Raw genomic sequence first — 24,044 nt, forward strand, 5'->3', positions numbered from 1 at the left:
ATTGCCGATCACAGACGGATTGGAGCAAACAATGAGCATCACATCATCTTCAGCACCAGAGCTTGAAGTAAGTGTAATGTACAGATTGAATCACCGGGGGGAGGGGAGGGGAGGGGGGAGCAATTATTTTAACTCTGAATGAAGGATGGTCTTTCTGATTGGGAAGAAAAATACGGAGGAGCGGTTAGCAATTTCTTATTCATTCACAAGACGTGGGCATTGCCGTTAAGGCCAACATTTATCGCTCATCCTTCATTGCCCTCGAGAGGTGGGGGGATCTTTCAGGTCAAATCAAGTAAACAGACTCAAATTACGTTAGGACAAAGTAAAAGGGGCAGCTCCCTAAAAGGAAGGGGAATGGCCCGAACAAAAACAAGAAGTACAAAGGAAACTTAAGACGAGTCAAATCAAAATGTGATTGTCGGGGTCTATAACACAACTCAGCCCCTGCGGTGCCCAACGGGCGCGGAAGGCGTCGACTGTGCCCGCGGACACCGCGTGCTCCCTCTCCAGGGACACCTGATTGGGAACGTAGCAGCGGTAGAGGGGGCCTTCGAGAGGTGGTAGTCAGAGACTTTCTTGAGTATAATTGAGTGGCTTGCTGGATCATTTTAGAGGACAATTTAAGAGCCTATCACACTGCTGTGTGTCTCCAGTACTCCAAAATTAAATGGTTGGAAATAAACATTATGGATTATAAAATACTCTGTCCAAGATCTTTTAACAGTCCACCCTGGAGAAATGTTGTTAGGGAATTGTAAATCTTAATATTGACTAATCAAGCATTCTGGTTGGTCTTCAATTACTGATAGCTCCAGGCAATGCCATCAGTAAGACTAAATGCCTAAGCTTCCAGTAGTTTTATGGACCAAGATTGTTCAGGGCCTTCTGAGCAACAGCTCAATTAGTGATGTATATAATGGGCAGTTGTCCATTTGCCCACACATAATAGCAAAGGCTCACAGGCTAACTCTGCACCATTCCCCAGGTTTGTTTCACTGAATTGCATTGGTGCCAAGAAAGGGCAGCATGGCACCGTGGGTGGCACAGTGGTTAGCAACGCTGCCTCACAGCACCTGGGTTCGATTGCTAGCCTCAGGTCACTGTCTACGTGGATTCTCCCCGTGGGTTTCCTCCAGGTGCCCCGCTTTCCTCCCACAGTCCAAAGACGTGAGGGTTACGTTGATTGGTATGTTAAATTGCCCCTTAGTGTCAGGGGGACTAGCTAGGGTAAGTGCATGGGGTTATGGGGATAGGGATTGTGGTCGGTGCAGACTCAGTGGGCCAAATGGCCTCCTTCCGCACTGTAGGGATTCTAAAGACACCCCCTGCGATCAAAGAACTTTTCCTGCTTCTGATGAGTGGTCAACTGCCTGAAACATTGGGGGGTTGGGGGGGAATCTTACCACAACATGATAGAGTGTTGTTTCCGACAAGAAAACTGATGTGTTTCTTTCCACACTCTGCCAAAAGGAGTCAAGAAGCATGTTTCATGCCATTATATTTCATCTATTGGAAATGCTAACTCTGCTTCTTTCTCCATTGTTCCTCATGTGGAGATGTCAGCTTTGGACAGGGGTGGCGCACAGTAAATAGTCTCACAACACCAGATTAAAGTTCAACAGGTTTATTTGGTAGCATGAGTTTTTTGGAATATTGACCCTTCATCAGATAAGTGCAGAGTTGTGTTCACGTCATCATAAGGGAGGGTTGGACCTCGACACACCAGCAAAACCTGGCTGCACTGAGATCTAGGTGCCATCTTTAAAGGGTGCAGGGTCATAACCTGAAGAAACCTCTCCCTCAGCCCACCATGAAGGTCACGGGAGCACCCTTCCCCACCCCTGATCAGATCTCTGCACCACGCTCTGCCTCTCCCAACCCCCTGCTCCAATCAGCAGCATGGTCCCCAAACCCTCCACCTCAGTCTCAGCTGGCACCCATCTCCAACCCCCACTCCCCTCAACGGCCATCCGCAGCTCCTCCTTCTGCTCCCAGTCAGCACCCACATCTCAATGAATTCCATTCCCCCACCCCCATGAGGCTCCACTGGGGCCTGTACCTTGGCACAGATTGGCACCACCAGGTTGGCAAGGGCATGGTGCCAACTTGTGCCAGGGGACATTGCCTGGCCATGTTCTTCTCCACCCCCCACCCCACCCCCACCCCTGGGGCCTATACTCAGTGTTACATCCCCAGTGAGACCCCACAATAAGACCATATCTTGGTGAACCTGTTATAAATTGTGCCGATGTGATGTCACATTGGCGTGGTGTCAATATATGGTGAGGAGAGGGGGCAGGGCCGATGTCCAAGGAGCATCAATAACATTTAAATACTTTCAAGTTCATGTCAAACAGTTTCATGCCGATAGCGTTGCGTCCAGGGACAAGAAAGATGAAAAATTGTGTCCTCACATGGATGACCAGCATGGGCTCAAGATCATCCCCACTGATTGTCCCACTGCTGCTACCAGACTTACCCCAGTATTACTTGTTTTTAATCCATATTTCCAGCACCTTGCAGGATTTTGCTGTTTGATTTGTGTTTAATTCACTGCAATTTCTCTTCCAGAAATCCCCCACTTTGAATTGCATCCAAGGGTTCTGAAAGAAATGGCAGAGGTGATAGTGGATGCCTTGGTGGTTATTTTCCAAACGTCACTGGATTCCGGGGAAGTGCCGGAAGATTGGAAAACGGCTAATGTTACGCTGTTGTTTAAGAAGGGTGGCAGGCAAAAGGCAGGGAATTATAGGCCGGTTAGTTTAATGTCTGTTGTAGGTAAAATGTTAGAATCCGTCATCAAGGAGGAAATAGCGAGGCATCTTGAGGGGAATTGCTTGATAGAGCAGATGCAGCACGGTTTCGTTAAGGGGAAGTCGTGTCTGACAAATTTATTGGAGTTCTATGAGGATGTGTCTAGGGTGGTGGATAGAGGAGAGCCGGTAGATGTGGTGTTTCTTGATTTTCAGAAGGCGTTTGATAAGGTACCTCACAAGAGGTTATTGCAGAAGGTAAGGGGGCATGGAGTTGGGGGTAGGGTGTTAGTGTGGATAGAGGATTGGTTGTCAAATAGGAGGCAGAGAGTGGGGGTTAATGGGTGCTATTCGGATTGGCGGTTGGTGACTAATGGAGTGCCCCAGGGGTCGGTGCTGGGGCCTCAGCTATTTACCATTTATATAGATGATCTGGAGGAGGAACCGAGTGTATGGTGTTGAAATTTGCTGATGACACCAAGATTGGTGGAACGGCAAATTGTGCGGAGGGTGTGGAGAGTCTGCAAAAGGATCTAGATAGGCTGGGCAAATGGGCCAGGAAATGGCAATTGGAATTTAATGTTGGCAAGTGCGAGGTGGTCCACTTTGGTAGGAATAATGGTAGGAAGGACTATTACTTACGTGGCAAAAAACTGCAGCAGGCGATGGTGCAGAGGGACCTTGGGGTCCTTGTGCATGAGTTGCAAAAACCCAGCCTGCAGGTGCAGCAGGTGGTCAGGAAGGCGAATGGGATGCTGGCCTTCATAGCGAGGGGGATTGAATATAAAAGTAAGGAGGTCTTGCTGCAGCTGTATAGGGCATTGGTGAGGCCGCAGCTGGAGTACTGTGTGCAGTTTTGGGCGCCGCACTCACGCAAGGATATTTTGGCCTTGGAGGGAGTGCAGAGGAGGTTTACTAGGCTGATACCGGAGTTGAGGGGGTTGAGCTATGAGGAGAGGCTGAATAAACTAGGCCTGTACTCGTTAGAGTTTAGAAGAATGAGGGGAGATCCCATTGAGACATATAAGATGATGAATGGGATGGATAGGATAGAGGTGGAGAGACTCTTCCCGCTCAGAAAGGACAGTAGGACTAGGGGGCACAGCCTCAAGATAAAGGGGGGGCGGTTTAGAACGGAGTTGAGGAGGAACTTCTTCACTCAAAGGGTGGTGAATCTCTGGAATTCTCTGCCTGTTGAAGTGGTGGAGGCTGCCTCGCTAAATATTTTTAAGATGCGGGTTGATGGGTTTTTGATAAGCGAGGGGATTAAAGGTTATGGGGAGAGGGCGGGAATGTGGAACTGAGCCATGACAGATCAGCCATGATCTTATTGAATGGCGGGGCAGGCTCGAAGGGCTAGATGGCCTACTCCTGCTCCTATTTCTTATGTTCTTATGAAAAGCCATAGAATCCTTTCAGTGCAGAAGGAGGCCATTGGGTTCATTGAGTTTGCAAAAGAGCAAATTCCAAAAGAGCATTTTATCCAGGCTCAAAACTCCCAAATCTAATCCTGCTAACCTACACATCCTGGGACACTGAAGGGCAATTCAGCATGGCCATTCCACCTAACCTGCACAGAAACTCCACACAGTCACCCAAGGCTGGGTCCCTGGAATTGAACCCGGTGCTGTGAGGCAGCAGTGCTAACCACTGCGCTGCCTATCACCCCACTGCAAAGGGTTCTCAGTTTGTCTGGTTTAGTTTGTTCACATTCACTGCTTTCTATTTCTCTTATGTTCTCTTAAACCTTACCTTTCGTTCTTTTTCCCCACACTCCTGCCTTTCACTTGCTTAAAACCCATTATATTTCATCGATTGGAAATGCTAACTCTGCTTCTTTCTCCATTGTTCCTCATGTGAAGCTGCCAGCATTGGAACGGGGTGGGCACAGTAAATAGTCTCACAACGCCAGTTTAAAGTTCAACAGGTTTATTTGGTAGCATGAGTTTTTTGGAATATTGCCCCTTCATCAGATAAGTGCAGAGTTGTTTTCACAAACAGGGTATATATAGATACAAACTCAGTTACAAAATAATCATTGGAATGTGAGTCTTTACAGATGCAGATAATCCCTGGGCTTGCAAAATCTCACTAACTGTCCTGGTTGAGACAATTCATACCTCTTTAACCCTGTGTTTCACCCTCTCTCCATTCGCATTGTCTGCATCTGTAAAGACTTGCATTCTAACCATTATCTTGTAATGAGTTTGTATCTATATATGTCCTGTTTGTGACTGAACTCAGAAAGAGCAGTGCTGCACAAGCTCGTGCTACCAAATAAACTTGTCGGACTTTAACCTGGTGTTGTGAGATTTCTTACTGTGCCCATTGTTTCTGACTGAGGTGCTGAAGATTTGCAGCATTTTCCATTTTTACCTTAAACACAAAACCAGAGTTAGCCCGAGGACTTTCCTCAGACTGTTTTAAAAAGTAACTTCTGCCCAAGCTTGGGGAATGTCCATTGGGCTGCTGTCAGCCACAGACCAATCTTCTCCGCAATGAGGATGGGCTAATGCCTTCCGCACCATATCTGTGCCAACAATTTGCATGTCTCTCTGTGGGTTTCAATAGCGTAGTGATGAGTCCAGAGAATCCGACAGCATTACTTAACACAAAACAAGAGTGGATACACACTGTCAGTGTTGATAGAAGGGCAGAAGGACCTGTGCTCTCACAGGTGACGAGCTTGGAGTCACAAAGGGCGTGATGTGGTGATATTGTTACTTGACTAATAATCCAGAGACCCAGGGCAATGCTTTGGGGACCCAGGTTCAAATCTCACCGTGGTGAAAGTTAAAAGCCGAATGATGACCATGAAACCATTGCCATAAAAACCCATCTGGTTTACCAATGTCCTTTAGGGAAAAAAATTAGTCGGCTTTACCTGGTCTGGCCTACATGTGACTCCAGATCCACAGCAATGTGGTTGACTCTTAATTGCCCTCAGGGATGGGCAGTAATTGCTGACCCAGTCAACGATCCCATGAATGAAAACAATATTTAGGCAGGATGGTAGCGTTCACAAACCGTGCCATCTTCCTGGCTTTGATCAAACTAAATTCTGGGCAGTAAGGCCCATTGTTGACCCTTCTGCGCTGCTTCAAGTTGAGACCCTTCAAGGCCAATTAACGGCCTCATCCCATTGTCGCTGGGATGAATCTAGAAGCTGGTAGGTCTGTCGCCATACTGCGTGACTGACAGCTGTTACCCTGTGAGCAGGTGGTCACTTCTATGGAGTGGAGGGCCCCTATATCAAAGGCAGTCAATGCCTAATTGAGAGACTACACATCAGGTAAAGGGGGATAAGAACATAAGAAATAGGAGCAGGAGTAGGCCATCTAGCCCTGCGAGCCTGCCCCGCCATTCAACAAGATCATGGCTGATCTGAAGTGGATCAGTTCCGCTTTCCTGCTTTCTCCCCATAACCCTTAATTCCCTTGTCTATCAGAAATCTATCTGCCCATGACTTAAATATCTTCAGCGAGGTAGCCTCCACCACTTCAATGGCAGAGAATTCCAGAGATTCACCACCCTTTGAGTGAAGAAGCTCCTCCTCAACTCTGTTCTAAACTGTACCCCCCCCCTTATTTTGAGGCTGTGCCCTCCAGTTCTGTTTTCCTTTCTAAGCGGGAAGAATCTCTCTACCTCTACCCTGTCTAGCCCCTTCATTATCTTGTAAGTCTCTATAAGATCCCCCCTCATCCTTCTAAACTCCAACGAGTACAGGCCCAGTCTATTCAATCTCTCTTCATAAGCTAACCCCCTCGTCTCCGGTATCAGCCTGGTGAACCTTCTAAAGCTTCTAAATCCTCTGCCCTTGCGTCCAGCCTCCTGTGATCACTCTCCCCATGACTCCCGCTGCACAAACAACCTTTCCCCAACAATACTCACCTTTGTCCTGGGTCACTCTGCCATTGTGGCACTCCAGGAGGTGTTCCCCCAGCTGCAGCCATGGCCTCCTTTGTGGAGCTGATAAGTGCAAGAGTTGCCAGCCACTGATTGGCTCGAGACTCTCAGTCGGTGAGACTTCCATGACCTGGTGCTTGAAAGGCAAAGCTGACCTTATCATGACCTCACTGCCTTGTGGTTCAGTGGGACTGCTGGAAATGAGGCAGCGTAGCTCTATCGCTAACCTTCCAGCCAGCAGGCGAGATCCCAACTCCTCAATAAGATTCAGACCTACTTTACAATACTGCCCTGACCCGCAGTGAACAGCAGATCATGGCAACTCTAAATGCACCAGGTTTTTATCAAATAACGCTTCCTCTCGCCTATTCACAAATGGCAGGATATTAACCTTACACAACTAGCCCATGCTTGCGAAACTCCAATTTTAGTGTCCAACATTACATCTGATTCTGCGATTAGGCAGCACTTAATGAACAATCCCGAGTCATAGAGGTTTACGGCATGGAAACAGGCCCTTCGGCCCAACTTGTCCATGCTGCCCTTTTTTTAAAACCCCTAAGCTAATCCCAATTGCCTGCATTTGGCCCATATCCCTTATACCCATCTTATCCATGTAACTGTCTAAACACTTTTTAAAAGACAAAATTGTACCTGCCTCTACTACTACCTCTGGCAGCTTGTTCCAGACATTCACCACCCTCTGTGTGAAAAAATTGTCCCTCTGGATACTTTTGTATCTTTCCCCTCATTTTAAACCTATGCCCTCTAGTTGTAGGCCCCCCTATCTTTGGGAAAAGATATTGACTACCTAGCTGATCTGTGCCCCCCATTATTTTTTACACCTCTATAAGATCAACCCTCAGCCTCCTACGCTCCAGAGAAAAAAGTCCCAGTCTATCCAGCATCTCCTTATAACTCAAACCATCAAGTCCCGGTAGTATCCTAGTAAATCTCTTCTGCACTCTTTCTACTTTAATAATATCCTTTCTATAATAGGGTGACCAGAACTGTATACAGTATTCCAAGTGTGGCCTTACCAATGTCTTGTACAACTTCAACAAGACGTCCCAATTCCTGTATTCAATGTTCTGACCAATGAAACCAAGCATGTTGAATGCCTTCTTCACCACTCTGTCCACCTATGACTCCACTCTCAAGGAGCTATGAACCTATACCCCGAGGTCTCTTTGTTCTGTAACTCTCCCCAACGCCCTACTATGTGCCAAGAATTGCACTAAAAACAAGATTGTTGATCGGGCTTGAAATGTGACTCACTTACGCTTACCAGAAGCTGCAATTATTCATAAATAGAAAGAACATGCCCAGGCGTTGGACCATTTTCAATATAATAAAAGCCTGGCAGTTAATTGTTCACTGTGCATTCTCCATGGCAATGCCTCGACCAATCACAGTCCACATGCTAACCCATAACGTCAGCTTCTCATGCAGTCAGTATTGTTGTTCCCTTTGAAATTTGGTGCACTTACACCTGGCCTGATGAATGCAAGTCGAAAAGCTTTGACAGCATGGACAGAAATTCTCCAGCCAGGGATTTCCTGGTCCCACTGCAGTGAATGGAGATTTAGCTGAGCACCAAATTTCCTGTCCCTGCTTGTAGCGGCGACGGGACGTGAACGGCTGGCAAATTCTGGCCTGTGTCTCTTTTTTCAGTCAGTAAGAAGTCTCACAACACCAGGTTAAAGTCCAACAGGCTTATTTGGTAGTAAACGCCACTAGCTTTCGGAGCACTGCTCCTTCGTCAGGTGAGTGGGGAGTTCTGATCACAAACAGGGCATATAAAGGCACACACAGTTTACAGAATACTGATTAGAATGCGAGTCTTTACACTGAATCAAGTCTTGAAGGTGCAGACAGTGTGAGTGGAGATAGCATTAAGCACCCCTTAAAGAGATGTGTATTGTCTTCAGACAGGACAGCAAGTGAGATGTTGCAAGCCCAGGCAAGTCATGGGGGGCTTACAGATAGTGTGATGTGAACCCCAGATTCTCACGTGTGCGGTATTTGACTATCAGTCTCTGCTCAGCAATTCTGCGCTGTCATGTGTTGTGAAGGCCACCTTGGAGAACGCTTACCCGAAGATCAGAGGCTGAATGCCTGTGAGCGCTGCAGTGTTCACCAACAGGAAGGGAACAGTCTTGCCTGGTGATTGTCGAGTGGTGTCCATTCTTCCGTTGTCGTGTCTTTTTTCAGCCATGCAGAGCCGCCTTAGTCATGGGTCAGGCTTTCCCTCAGCCCTCTCTTATCTTCCCTGATTTTAAATGCTCCTTCCATTAGAGACCATGGGCGGGATTTTGTGGCCAGGCTTGCCCCAAGACCAGAAATTCCCAGCTGAGGTCAACGGACTTTGGCATGGGCAGGAGAAATTCTGTCCTGCCAGCTACGATTCCCATGGCAGACAAAATGGGAAAATTCCATGCTTTCATTTTAGCTACCAAATGCCCTCAACTCTGAAATTTCTTCCCTAAATCTCTTTGCCTCTCTGTCTGCCTCTCTCCCTCTTTAAAACATTCCTAAAAACAATGATCGCACCTCACATCTGCCCCAGTATCTCCTCCTGCATTAAACCTTGTTTGATAATATTAGCTTTTATTGGTAGAGGGATTGAATTTCGGAGCCATGAGGTCATGTTGCAACTGTACAAAACTCTGGTGCGGCCGCACTTGGAGTATTGCGTACAGTTCTGGTCGCCGCATTATAAGAAAGATGTGGAGGCATTGGGAAGGGCGCAGAGGAGGTTTACCAGGATGTTGCCTGGTATGGTGGGAAGGTTTTATGAGGAAAGGCTGAGGGACTTGAGGTTATTTTCATTAGAGAGAAGAAGGTTACGAGGTGACCTAATTGAGGCATACACGATGATCAGAGGGTGAGATAGGGTGGTCAGTGAGAGCCTTTTTCCTCGGATGGCGATGGCTAACACGAGGGGACATAGCTTTAAATTAAAGGGTGGTAATTATAGGACGGATGTCAGAGGTAGGTTCTTTACTCAAAGGGTAGTAAGGGCGTGGAATGCCCTGCCTGCAGCAGTTGTGGACTCGTCAACTTTAAGGGCGTTCAAATGGTCAGTGGATAGGCATATGGATAACATTGAAATAGTTTAGGTTAGGGGGTCATTAGATTGGTTCCACTGGTCGGCGCAACATCGAGGGCCGAAGGGCCTGTACTGCGCTGTAATGTTCTATGTTCTAATGTTCTATGTTCTAATACTTCTGTGGAGTCCCTTTAGACATTTTACTATGCTAAGGATGCCAAATAAATGCAGGTTAGTGTCGGTTTCATATTCACTGCTGATTTCAGGCTATGTAAAGAATCAGATGAAGCTTGCACCTTCAACTTGTGCCAGTTTCATTGACCCGGAATTCCACAAATAAACCTTCACTGCAATCAGCCACTTGAGAATTGTGTGAGATTCTTGTCACATTTTTTATCTCCACTCTAAAGGCAGGAAATATCGCATCACCAGATCAATGGATCTACAAACATTTGGTCAGATTTATTGAATAGTTAAATCAAACAACAGCTACTCATCACCAGTTAGCTGAACCATGCTTGATCTGCAATGTAAACTGCTCCAATACAGCTAGTCTATTCCAAGCATTTTAAATTGAGTCTCTCGTGTGACATTATGGGGATAATTGACAACACATATCCCATTATTCAAATATAACAGACTGAACAGCTGGGCACTGTTTTCTCCAGAGAAGCAAAGACTAAGAGGTTATCAGGTGGAGGTCTATAAAATTATAGATGGTTTGGATAGGGTGTGCATAAATCATAAAATCCCTCCAGTACAGAAGGAGGCCATTCAGCCCATCCAGTCTGCAAAAGGGAAAATGCTGGAAAATCTTAGCAGGTCTGGCAGCACCTGTAAGGAGAGAAAAGAGCTGACATTTCGAGTCTAGATGACGCTTTGTCAAAGCTGTCTGCACTGACTCTCCTACAGAGCATCTTACGTACACCCTCTCCCCCACCCTATTCCCATAACCCCACACATTAATCATGGGTAATCCACCTAACCGGCACATCTTTGGACTGTGTGAGGAAAAGCCCCGCAGACATGGGGAGAATGCACAAATTCCACACAGTCACCCAAGACCAGAATCGAATCCGGGTCCCTGGCACTGTGAGGCAGCAGTGCGAACCACTGTGCCGCGCCCAAGAGGATGTTTGCACTTGTGAGGAGTCCAATATTAGGGGCCAGAAATAAAAGATGGCCACTAATAAATCCAGTAAGGAATTCAGGAGCATAGGCTGGGATTTTCTGACCATTCACACCCTGTTGCTGCTACAAGTGGGGACGCTCAGCGAAATCTGCCTTCACTGCAGCGGGCCCAGAGAATCTCACCATGAATGGCTGGAAAATTCCACATAGAATTCACCGGATCGTGTTTAGAATGTGGAACTCACTATCAGTGAAATGGTTGAGGTGAATATTGTGGACACATTGCTGGGTAAATATACAAGTGATAAAGGATCAGAAGGAGACGAAACAAAATGGGAGAAATCTCATGTGAAGCACAAGCACTGGCGTTGAGCTGTTGGTCCAAATGGCTTGTTTCTAGGCTGTAAAATTTAATGCAAATTTAATTTTATTCATTATGTAACAAGTAGGCTTACATTAACACCGCAATGAAGTTACTGTGAAAATCCCCTAGTCTCCACGCTCGTTTAGGTACGCTAAGGGCGAATTTAGCATGGCCAATGCATCTAACCACGTCTTTCAGACTGTGGGAGGAAACCAGAGCACCTGGAGGGAACGCAGACACAGGGGGAACGTGCAGACTCTGCACAGACAGTGACCCAAAGCGGGAATTGAACCCGGGTCCCTGGCATTGTGAGGCAGCAGTGCTACCCACTGTACCACTGTGCTGCCCAATGTCAGCAAACTATTCAACTGTGGGGGCAGTTGACCATTCATATCGGCATTGGTTTTGACCAAAGATTTTGTGAGCAGGTTTTGACTCCACAGCACATGTGTCTGCATTCCAGCTGGTTCCACATCCAGAAACCAACCTGAGTGACAGGCGTGTAGGTGTGTTTGGGTGTGTGTGTGTGTGGTGGGGGAGGGAGGGAGATGGATTGCTTGGAAGGCAGATGCAGGCCTAAAGGAGCTTGCAGTTGGGTTGGTGGAAATGTGGGGCTGGGGTCTGCATCTCGGGAGAATGGTAGTCACCAATACCTGGATGGGGGAAAGGGTATATGGTGACCCAGAGAGGGATCAGGGGAATGCTACTTGTCACTGATTCAAGTGGGATTCTGGGGAGGCCTTGGGGCTGGGGAGAGGTCACCAACCTGTGGGGAGAAGGGGGGATGGTTGTTGGGGAGGTGTACAGTGTGCGGTTTCATCGCTTGCTCCTGGAAGTCCAATTGACCAACAGGTAGGGACGTGGTGGGATGTCTATGGGTGGGGCAATGGAATCTGAGGTTTGGGCCGGATGACAGGTCAGCTTGAGAGGCTGGATGGATACACCTCTGCTCCTCTAGGCCAACAAGCAGCGCTGTAAAAACACATGAAATTTTAAAATGTGAACATTCCAACCAACTCCAACCCGCCTGCATTTGGTGAATAAAACTGAGTCATTATCTGAGGAAGGAATATTGGCAGGGCTGCAGATTGGGGGTGGGGGGCGGGGAGTGGTTCTAGGTGAATTGCTGTTACAGAGAGTTAGCACTGTCTTTGCAGGCTGAATGGCCATCCTGTTATCATTCTCCGATTCTATATCTAATAGTGATCAGAAGCAGGAAACCATTTTCTCCTCCTTAATTCAGAAGGGGCTAAGGCTACTTCATAAGATCATAGAATCCCTATTGTGCTGGAGGAGGCCATTTGGCCCATCGAGTTTGCACTGACAACAATCCCACCCAGCCTCTATCTCTGTAGCCTCACATATTCACCCACTACTCCCCCTAACACTAAGGGGCAATTTAGCACGGCCAATCAACCTAACCCGCACATCTTTGGACTGTGGGAGGAAACCCAGACAGACACGGGGAGAATGTGCAAACTCCACACAGACAGTGACCTGAGGCCGGAATTGAACCTGGATCCCTGGCGCTGTGAGGCAGCTGCACTAACCCACTGTGCCACCGTGTCATCCTCTGGATGACTGCCCCAACAGTATAATCCAGAGATTAAAGTGGGCACTTTGTTAGTCCACTCATCTTAGATAATGAATGTTAACATTCAAAATTAAATTTGATAAGACATCAGGGGAGTTAATCTGAAGTTCAAAATATAGATAACAGCAAGTCTCTGTGAGGGTGGCAGAATCCATGGATAAAGCTGCGTGAAAAAGCATAAGGAGTCTTTTGTTTTATAAATAGAAGCACAAAAGAAAGGAAGTTATAGTAAATGCTTATAAATAACTCCTCAGCTGAGCCTCAATTCCGCTTTGGAAAGTTTGTCAAAGCCTTGGAGAGTGCATATAGCAGTGGAGATAGAGATGAGGGACTTCAGTTAAGTGCAGAGACAGGAGGAGCTTGGCCTGTTCTCCTGTGAGCAAAGAAGGTTAACAGAAGATTTAAAGCGGTGTTTAAAAGTACATGGAGTTTTGATAGAGACAAAGGATCTGCTTTCACTGGCAGGATGCAGATTTAAAGCAGATTGGCAAAACGTCCAGGAAGGTTATTAATGGGTGGCGCAGTGGTCAGCACTGCTGCCTTACAGCGCCAGGGACCTGAGTTCAATTCTGGCCTCGGGTCACCGTCTGTGCGGAGTTTGCACATTTTCCCCATGTCTGCGTGGGTTTTCTCCAGGTGCTCTGGTTTCCTCCCACAGGCTAACGATGTGAATTGGCCATGCTAAATTGCCCCTTAGTGTCAGGGGGATTAGAAGGGTAAATACATGGTGTTACAGGAGTAGGGCCTGGGTGAGATTGTGGGCAGTGTCGACCTGATAGCCTGAATGGCCTCGTCCTGCAATGCAGGGATTTTATGATTCTATTGCTTTACACAGGGAGCCGTAATTTGGAATGCTTTGCCTAAGAGGATGGTGGAAGCAGACACAATCATAACTTTAAAAATTGAACTGAATATCAAGTGTGAGGATATATATTTGAAAAGTACAAATTTGCATGGTGTCAGTCAGGAAAAAAACAGGAGAGTGAGTCATAGGAACCACACAGTGCAGAAGGAGGCCTTTCAGCCCATTAAGCCTGCACCAACAATAATCGCTTCCTATCCCCGTAACCCCACGTATTTACCCTAGTGCCCTTGGCAATAAGGGGCAATTTGGCAGAGCCAATCAACCTAACCTGCACATCTTTGGGCTGTGGGAGGAAACTGGAGCACCCGGAGGAAACCCACGCAAACACGGGGAGAACGTGCAAACTCCACACAGACTATCGCCCAAGGCCGAAATTGAACCTGGGTCCCTGACGCTGTGAGGCACTTTGGCACAGTGGTTAGCACTGCTTCCCAAATTGAGTCTAATTGGACAGCTCTCCCAAAGAGACAGGACTAGTACAATGGGCCATGAATGGCCTTCTCTCCTTTACAATGCTGTGGAAACACTGTAGCGACAGAGCACAAACCGCATTACATCAACCAAAACAGAAAAGGACCAAATACCAGTGAAGTTTCTCCCTTTTATGAGGACGTTGTAGCAGTATAGTAACAGCCTTCCAATAAAATTGTGACAAAAGTAGCAACTGATATCTGTGCTTTGGTACAATGTACTACCCTGAAAGTGCAGCTATTGAAAAATACAAAACAATGATTGACAGTAATTCTCCATCAGGTCGAAAGTTGAAAGATTTATTGTTGGTGCAATGAGCAGCAGAATAGTTAAGGGAGGTGTAGATAAGACTTCACAGCAGATGAATTATTGCTTGTATGATTTCTAGGAACATAGGAACAGGAGTAGGCCATTCTGCCCATCGAGCCTGTTCTGCCAACATTCATGGCTGTTCTGTGGTCTAACTCCATATACCTGCCTTTGGCCCATATGCCTTAGTACTTATGCTGAACTAAAATTTATCAACCTTAGGTTTAAAATTCACAACTGATCAAACATCAACTGCCGGTTGTGGAAAAGAGTTCCAAATTTCTACCACTCTTTGTGTGTAGAAATGCTTCCTAACATTTCTCCTGAGTGGTCTGGCTCTAATTTTTAGACTCTGTCCCCTAGTTCTAGAAACTCTGACCAATGGAAATATCTACCCTGTCTTTTCCTGATGAAGGCTTGGGTCAGATCACCCCTGAACCTTTTAAATTCTAGAGAAAACAATCCCCATTTGTATAATCTCTCCTCATAATGGAACCCCTGAAGCCCACTCATCATTGAGCTATACTCCCTCCAAGGTCAATGTATCTTTCCTAAGATGTGGTGTCCAAATCTTTTCACAGTGCTCCAAGTGGGGTCGTTCCAGGGTCCTGGAGCTGCAGTATAACTTCCGCATTCTGATACCCCTGTCCTCTAGATATAATGGCCAGCACTCCATTCGCTTTCTTAATTATTTTCTGCACTTGTCTGTGGCATTTTAAAGATCTGTGCGCCTGGATCCTCAATTCTCTTTGGACATCTACTATGCTTAACTTCATAACATCGAGAAAATTCCCTTTATCGATCCAAAGTGGATAACATTGCATTTCACATTGTTACACTTGTTCACATTGCTGCTTCATTTCTGCTATTTTTCTTTACCTTGTGTTATATTCTCAACGCTTGGGAACATATCAAGACAGAATACGGACTGCTGAGTTATGGATGAGCTGAAGTCTGTGGAGCGTTGAAGATGGGAGGACGGGGTCAGCAAAATCCCCCAGATGCTGGAATCTGAAATAAGTAAGAAGTCTCACAACATCAGGTTAAAGCCCAACAGGCTCATTTGGTAGTACAAGCTACTAGCTTTTGGAGCGTTCCGTGGGTGGCATGGTAGCACAGTGGTTAATACTGCTGCTTCACAGCTCCAGAGTCCTGGGTTCAATTCCTGGCTCGGGTTGCTGTCTGTGTGGAGTTTGCACATTCTCCTCGTGTCTGCGTGGGTTTCCTCCAGTTTTCTTCCACAGTCCAAAGATGTGTGGGTTAGGTTGATTGGCCATGGAAAGAAATTGCCCTTTAGTGTCCAGGGATGCACAGGTTAGAGGGATTAGTGGGTATAATATATAGGGATATGGGGATAGGGCCAGGGTGGGATTGTGTTCAGTGCAGACTCGATGGGCCGAAGGGTCTCTTTCTGCACTGTAGGGTTCGATGAAAGCTAGTGGCTTGTGGTACCAAATAAACCCGTTGGACTTTAACCCGGTGTTGTGAGACTTCTTACTGTGTTTACCCCAGTCCAATGCCGGCATCTCCACATCACCTGAAACAAGAACAGAGAATGCTGTGAAAACTCAGCAGGTCTGGCAACATCCGTAAAAATACAGTTAACGTTTCAAGCCTTTTGGCTCTGTCAGAACTGAAGAGAGGGACAATGTGTTAGGTATTTAAAGTGTGGCTGTAAAAGATTGCAACACAATGTAACAACTTTAAATAGAAAAGACAGATGGCACGGGGGAGGGGGTTGCATTATGGCAATATATGTATGGGGTATTTAAATAAAGGGGGTTTAAGATGGAGGAGAAAGGTCGCAAACTAAACCTGCTGAACTCAACATTGAGTCCCGGAATCCCTACAGTGCAGAAGGAGGCCATTCAGCCCATCGAGTCTGCACCGACAACAATTCCACTCAGGCCCTATTGCCGCAGCCCCACCTGTTTACCCTGATGATACCCCTGACACTAAGGGACAATTTAGCATGGCCAGTTCACTTAATCTACGTACCTTTGGACTGTGGAAGGAAACTGGAGCACCCAACCGTGAGCTGAGACGCTACTCCTCCAGCTTGTGCTGGGCTTCACTGTTGCTGAACCTTCAGGACCTTTCCTGTCGCTTGCCGTTTTAACTCAGCACCTTGCTCTCATGCCCACATGTCCATCCTTGGCCAGGTACAATGCAGCAGTGAAGCTCGGCACTGGAAATCATTTCTGCTAAACTGACCAGCCACCTTGCTTCTCTGGCCTCCATCCTCAAAGATATTGTAAATTGTCCCCTCACTTCAAGTTCTTTCCCTCTCCCTTATAAAATTCTTTTAACTCTATTCTAAAAGCTGCAAAGCCAATGTTCAGAGTAGACCAGGCAACCCCAAATCTATTACTTACTTGCCCCAAAAACCAAGTTCAAAACTCAATTGAATCCAAGTCCAAAGATGTACAGGTTAGGTTGATTGGCCGTGCTAAATTAACCCGAGTGACAGAGGCAATAGCAGGGTAAATATGAGGGGTTATGGGAATGATGGCACACTAGTTTGCACTGCTGCCTCACAGCGCCAGGGACCCGGGTTCAATACCCAGCTTCAGTTACTGTCTGTGCGGAGTCTGTACTTTCTCCCCGTGTCTGCGTGGGTTTCCTTCGGGTGCTCCGGTTTCCTCCCACAGTCTGAAAGACGTGCTGGTTAGTGCATTGGCCATGTACCCGAACAGGCGCCGAGGGGATTTTCACAGTAATTTCATTGCGGTGTCAATGTAAGCCTACTTGTGACACTAATACATAAATAAAATAGGGCCAGGGTGGGATTGCAGTCGGTGCAGTTGGGCTGAATGGCCTCCTTCTGCACTGTAGGAATTCTATGATTCAATTCAAGATCCCAATAAAAGAGACAAACAAGATCCAAGCTGACAAGACGAGGCATTGCTCCCCATCTTGGGCTTGATCTGATGCTTGATCTCAGCCAAAAAGCTGAGAAGTTCTTTCCCTCTCCTTTCCAAAACTGCCATCTTTGAACTGATTAAAGCACTGAAACGCCACCCTGAAGTTAAAAGGTGAGTTTCTCTCTCGTCCTTGTGCAAGTTGCTGCCTCGCCTGCAATTTCCTTTTACTATTCAACGTCCTTGAACGTGTTATCACTTTCCAAAACCTGTTCTCTCAGATGTTTCCCGTCCCTTGAAGTGCCTTGGGATAGCTCTGATAGTAAAGGTGCTATATAAATGCAAATTACTGTTGATCGAAGGTTTGGATCCAATTTAGACTCTGAGAAACGCAAAGGCTTTTTAATTTATTTTCCACAGCTGCCAGAGGCCAGTAACAGTGCTTTAACAGCGCCGCAGTATTCCTGTGACATTATAATAACCTTATCTATAATTGGTATTCAATGCTAACCATAAAGGAATTGACAATAAACGTGACTTCCACCTTGGGGAGGGCAAGGGGCAGGTCCCAGATCCACCCCAACCAAAACAGGGATCAAACTCTGCGCTGCTGGCACTGGTTTGATCCACACACAGGCTATCGAGCCAACCGACCCACGAAGGAGTCTGAGTTGCTGTGGCAACAGACATGTTGCAGCATGCATGTTATATTCCGGAGCTATGAATAGTGATAGTAGAGGCCCCAGTTTTTTGTTTCATCATGGGGTTGATCAGAAATCCTTCGCTCTTACCACCTGCCAGTGGTCTATGTCGATAGCCAACCTTTTCTGCCATATTATGAATGCACCTTCCTTGACCACCAAGTCCAGGACCGGGCCCCCACAAGGATTGGGGTGACTCTGGCACCTCCCCCAAAAGGTATTGGACAGCTCCTCCCCCTCACATCATTCCTTCCTCCCCTCCCCTCTTCTATCCCCCCCTCTCTACGCCCCCCCTACCTTCCCCCAGCATCAGCGCACATCCCTATGTCCCTCACTAGCCGGGCTATACTTACCTGTGTGCCCCCAGTGTGGTCACCATGCCCGGTTTTCATTTTTGAACACCAGCAGTCATTGGCGCTGGTGCGATGCCTTGCCAACTGGTTGGGATGACATGTTGAGGGGGGGGGTTTCAAGCCTGCTAATTAGATTCTGATGTATGACCAGTGTTGAGAAGCTGAGGTCAATCAGTGAGGGTTCACCCAGGATGCCACCCAGCTATTTTGGATGGGAGTAACGGATAACTCTCCATCCACAGGGAGAGTCATAGGGCCGTAGCCTCCAGGGCAATGTATCCGGGGGTCAGCTGGGAAAAACCTCGGAAATTCACAAGTGAGGAATGCACGGCAATTTCCTGGCAATGGAATCGCCTGAAGATGAGATTCAAATTCAACCTTCCCTGGTTCCAACTTTCATACAGCCAATAGTTACCCAGAAATAGCAAGAAGAATTCTGAGTAAATATAGACTGACCCACTCCTACCCACCCTCCACCATTCCCCCCCTCCAGCAGAACACCCCTTCAGCCACCACCTCACCAACCCCAACCCCCGACCCCCACAGGACTCAGCCCCCATGGACATCCCCCCAGCCCCCACAGGGCTGTCTCCAATCCCCACAGTTCTCCCCCACACCCTCACCCCTCCACTGACTCCCCCCCAAACAGTTACTCAACGAGACCAACCCCTCCGCCACCTTCCCCAGCATGATGCAACCCTGCGATGCTGTGAGTGAATGAACGGCATGGTGGCACAGTGGTTAGAACTGCTGCCTCACAGTGCCAGATACCCGGGTTCAATTCCGGCCTCAGGTGACTGCGTGGAATCTGCACGTTCTCTCTGTGTTTGGGTGGGTTTCCTCTGGGTGCTCCCACACTCCAAAAATGTGTGGGTTAGGTTGATTGGCCATACTAAATTGCTCTTTAGTGTTGGGGGATTAGGAGGGTAAACACGTGGGGGTTATGGGGATAGGGCCAGGGTTGGATTGTTGTTGGTGCAGGCTCGATGGGCCGCATAGCTTCCTTAGCATTAGCAGTACTGTGTCATTGGGAGAGATGAATGCTCATCTTTCAGGCCAGGAGGCTAGATGACATTAGCTGGCAAATTCTCAATCTGGCATCCACATGTAGGCATGTAGGTTGTTATCAGTGCGCCAGGACTGGAGCTGCCTTCACAGAACATGATGCGAGATGTGTCGCCCATATAGAGTTTGAGAAAGGTCAATGTGATCTCCATCCTCCATGGCAGAACATTATTGAGATTCCATGTTCAGCTGGTCTTATCACCAAGATAAATGGGGAACTTGCAATTGCTTGTTCGAGTGTTGATGAGCTTGAGAGACGTTTGGCATTGGATGATTGCTAAGAGTTTCGGTAGCCTTCCTGTTGAACAGTGTTTTATGCCAATGCCAATTCTGTGAAGACAGCTCCAGTCCTGGCGCACCGATAACAATCTACATGTGGATGCCAGATCGCGAACTTGCCAGCTAATGTCATCCAGAAAACAACTGAATGTGAAAACGGCCTCCTGGTCTGAAAATTACTTCCGTGGTCAGTTTGCTGGGTTGGAGCACAGACCTCCACTGGTGCCTTTCATTCAGGGCTTCACTGGTGAGGCCAGCATTTATTACCCGTCCCCAATTGCCCCGCAGAAGGTGGTGATGAGCTGCCTTCTTAAACTGTTGCAGTCCATGTAATGTCGGTACAACCCACACGGTCAGGGAGGTAGTTACAGAATTTTGACCATACTCTGGTGAAGGAATAGCAATGCATTTCAAGTTAGGATGGTGAGTGGCATGGAGGGGAACCTTTGTTATGTGTTGAAGTGGTTGCATAATTACTTTAAGAGTCGGTCCCCCGATTTGATGATGATGTCATTTTTCACAGGCTTAGTTTCATTTTCTACTTTCCTGTTGTTGTTATTCTGAATCTAGATGTGCAAACCACGAGTGCAATTTTCATCCCAAAAAACTAAGCGGCCAAAGGGCAGGAAAACGGGAGTTTTTAACCACCTGATTTTTGGGCGAGCTTTGTAAAATAAATTTACGGCACTCTGTGCATTACAGAGGCCCTGCTGCCCTTACACTGGTTAGGGGGAGGGGGTGCGGTGGGGCGAATGGAATCTAATCCTCTCTGGGAGGCCGGCATTGGACTGCTGAGGGAGCCAGCGTGCGTGCGCCTATCTCCCAGTATACTGGGAGATCAGTTGACAAGTGCCTCCCCCCCCCGCCCGATTGCTGGCCTCTTGATCACCCGTCCTTACTATCCCCCAGACATCACCGGCTCCGACCTCCCCCCTCCTCCCCCACCCTGACATCACTGGCCCCAACCTCCGCTGCCCCCTGACATCGCAGGCCTCCCCTACCCTAATCGCCGGCCTGGATCCACCCCAGACTTGTCGGCCCTGACATCCTCTACCCAATCGCTGGCCAGATCCCTCATTATCGCTGGCCCTGAGCCCCACCTTCCGATCGCTGGCCAGGTTCCCCCAGCCCCCTCACCCCTCCCCCAACCTGGGCTTGCAGGGTAGATGGAAATCTTTATTTTCAATATCGTAATCAGCATCACACTGTTTCCTGGCGAGAGGAAGAATGGCCCGGGAAGATGCTAGATGCCAGTGGCGATTCCCGTTTTTGGCCTCCCACTGACGTTTCCCAGCACGCCGCACTATGTGGGCAGTGGAGCAGATGGGGAAAACCGCACCCCACATCTTATACTTCCTGTTTCAGAGGCACAGCCCCTACCATAGTTAGGATATTACATGTATCTGCTGCCCCTGTCCTTCTAGATGGTAGTGACCATGATGTCAGGAGTAGGAGCTTTCACTGACTTCACCAGAGATCACTTTAATACACCTGAATGTGATAATTGTAGCTTTGTGACAACAGATTTGCAAGAATAAAAATACAAACTGATACGCATAATGTGGTCAGTTTCTGCTTACTGCTTAACACAAAGAGCAGAATGACACATGTCCCAGTGATTTGGCAATAAGACCATAAAAGATAGGAGCAGAATTAGGCCGCTTCGCCCATCGGGTCTGCTCTGCCATTCAATCATGGCTGATATTTCCCTCATCCCCATTCTCCTGCCTTTTCCCCAGAACCCTTGATCCCCTTATTAATCAAGAACCTACCTATCTCTGTCTTGAAGACACTCAATGACCTGGCCTCCATAGCCTTCTGCAGCAAAAAGTTCCACAGATTCACTGCTCTCTGGCTGAAGAAATTCCTCCTCATCTCTGTTTTAAAGGATCGTCCCCTGAGCCTGAGGTTGTGCCCTCTGGTTCTAGTTTTACCTACCAGTGCAAAAGTCCCTCCATATCCACTTAACCCAGGCCTCTTGTAAGTTTCAATAAGATCCCCCTCATCCTTCTAAACTCCAATGAGTACAGACACAGAGTCCTCACCTTTTCCTCTTGCGGCAAACTCTTTATTCCAGGGATCATTCTTGTGAACTTCCCCGGCACACTTTCAAAGGTCAGCACATCCTTCCTTAGATAAGGGGCCCCAAAACTGCCCACAATACTCCAAATGGGGTCTGACCAGAGCCTTATACAGCTCAGAAGTACATCCTTACTCTTGCATTCTAGCCCTCTCGACATGAATGCTAACATTACATTTGCTTTCCTCACTGTCGACTGAACTTGCACGTTAACCTTAAGAGAATATTGAACAAGAACTCCCAAGTCCCTTTGTGCTTTTGATTTTCTAAGCATTTCCCCATTTAGAAAATAGTCTATGCCTCCATTCCTCCTTCCAAAGTGCATAACCTCGCACTTTTCCACATTATGTTCTTTCCTTGCCCACTCTCCTAGCCTGTCTAAGTCCTCCTGCAGCCCTCTGCTTCCTCAATACTATCTGTCCCTCTACATATCCTTGTATCATCTGCAAACTTAGCAACAGTGCCTTCAGTTCCTTCTTCCAAATCGTTAATATATAGTGTGAAAAGTTGTGGTCACAGCACCGACCCCTGAGACACACCACTAGTCACCAGCTGCCATCCTGAAAAAGATCCCTTTGTCCCCACTCTCTGTCTTCTGCCAGTCAGCTAATCCTGTATAGAGAACTGAAAATTAAACGACAGTTCGAAATAATACTGTGCTGTCTATTGTGATGAGTGAATTCCATGCAAACAATCAAGGTGATTCTTACAATCCAGACTGACATCAAACCTGCTCTGGTCCTGTTGAGTCAAGTTGAACCCAGTTCTTTATAGTTACTGGTGTGTTGAAACTGAACCAGGCAGACAAACTGAGACACAATAATCCTTCTCCACTATTAAAGTATTAGCTGATTCTGCTTTCTCTGCACTCAGGCCATGAAATCTAACACCAGTGTCGTCATAAGGTGAGGCTTTGCCCAACTCCCTCAGCCTCACTGGCATTTGTAAATGTTTATATATGTGAAAATGCCAGTGATCACGCGTTCATTGATGTTTACAGACTGCCAGACAGAAAGTAGAATTTGCAGCGTTTGCTGTTCCTGGTCACTATCCTCCTGTATAGCATGTGTGTGTACACAATCATTCTGAGGGCAGAACCAGAATGGAGCCTGTAGTCTGTCAGTCTACTGATACTCGTTACCAAGGACTGTACGTTAATAATGAATCAACTGTGCTAAGGAACTACAGCTGGGAGTTAAGATATTCGGGTTAAGGTGCAGCAGAAAATTATTCATGATAAGAACACTAATGCACAAAATAGATTCCCTGCTCCTTCTGTCAAATTATGGGATGCTGTCTGATTGGAAAATGGAGGCTTTTAAATCAGAATTTTAACATCATGGCAATCGTTAAAATGTACAATATTCATGATCCTTTGCATCATGTATTTCTTAAACCCGGTATAATGTACCTACCCAAAGTTCGACAATTGGAGATACAGCAATAAGGGAATGAAAGTACTTGTACGACTGACGCAAGAAGCAGGAAGGAACCGATGATGTGTAAAACCACAGCAACTTCTCACTGCAAATGGAGCTGTCAGTTTATACAGATAGCTATCTGATCAGCAAACAGCTGATAAGGGTGGCATGGTGGCACAGTGGTTAGCACTGTTGCCTCACAGCACCAGGGACGATTCCAACCTTGGGTCGCTGTCTGTGTGGAGTTCGCACATTCTCCCCATTCCTGTGTGAGTTTCCTCTGGATGCTTCGGTTTCTTCCCACAGTCAAAGCTATATAGGTTGATTGGCCATGTTAAATTGCGCCTTACTGTCAGAGGGACTAGCATGGGGTAAAATGCATGGGGTTATGGGGATAGGGCCTGGGTGGCATTATTGTTGATGCAGCCTCGATAGTTCCAATAACCTATTTCTGCACTGTGGGGATTCTACTTGTGGGTGGCACAGTGGTTAGCACTGCTGCCTCACAGTGCCAAGGGCCCAGGTTCGATTCCCAACTTGGGTCACTGACTGTGTGGAGTTTGCACATTCTCCCCGTGTCTGCATGGGTTTCCTCTGGGTGCTCCGATTTTCTCCCACAGTCCAAAGATGTGTGGGTTAAGTGGATTGGCCATGCTAAATTGCCCCATATCATCAGGAGCAGCAGCTAGGGAAAGTGCATGAAGCTGTGCGGATAGGACCTGGCTGGGATTGTGGTCAGTGCAGACTCGATGGGCTGAATGGCCTTCTGCACTGTAGGATTCTATGATTCTATTGTACTTTGGTACTGATTTCAAAATCATTCAGAGGTCATGACC

This window comes from Carcharhinus amblyrhynchos, chromosome 28 (genome assembly GCF_965287045.1).
Source record: "Carcharhinus amblyrhynchos chromosome 28, sCarAmb.v2.hapA, whole genome shotgun sequence".
Classification (NCBI taxonomy): domain Eukaryota; kingdom Metazoa; phylum Chordata; class Chondrichthyes; order Carcharhiniformes; family Carcharhinidae; genus Carcharhinus; species Carcharhinus amblyrhynchos.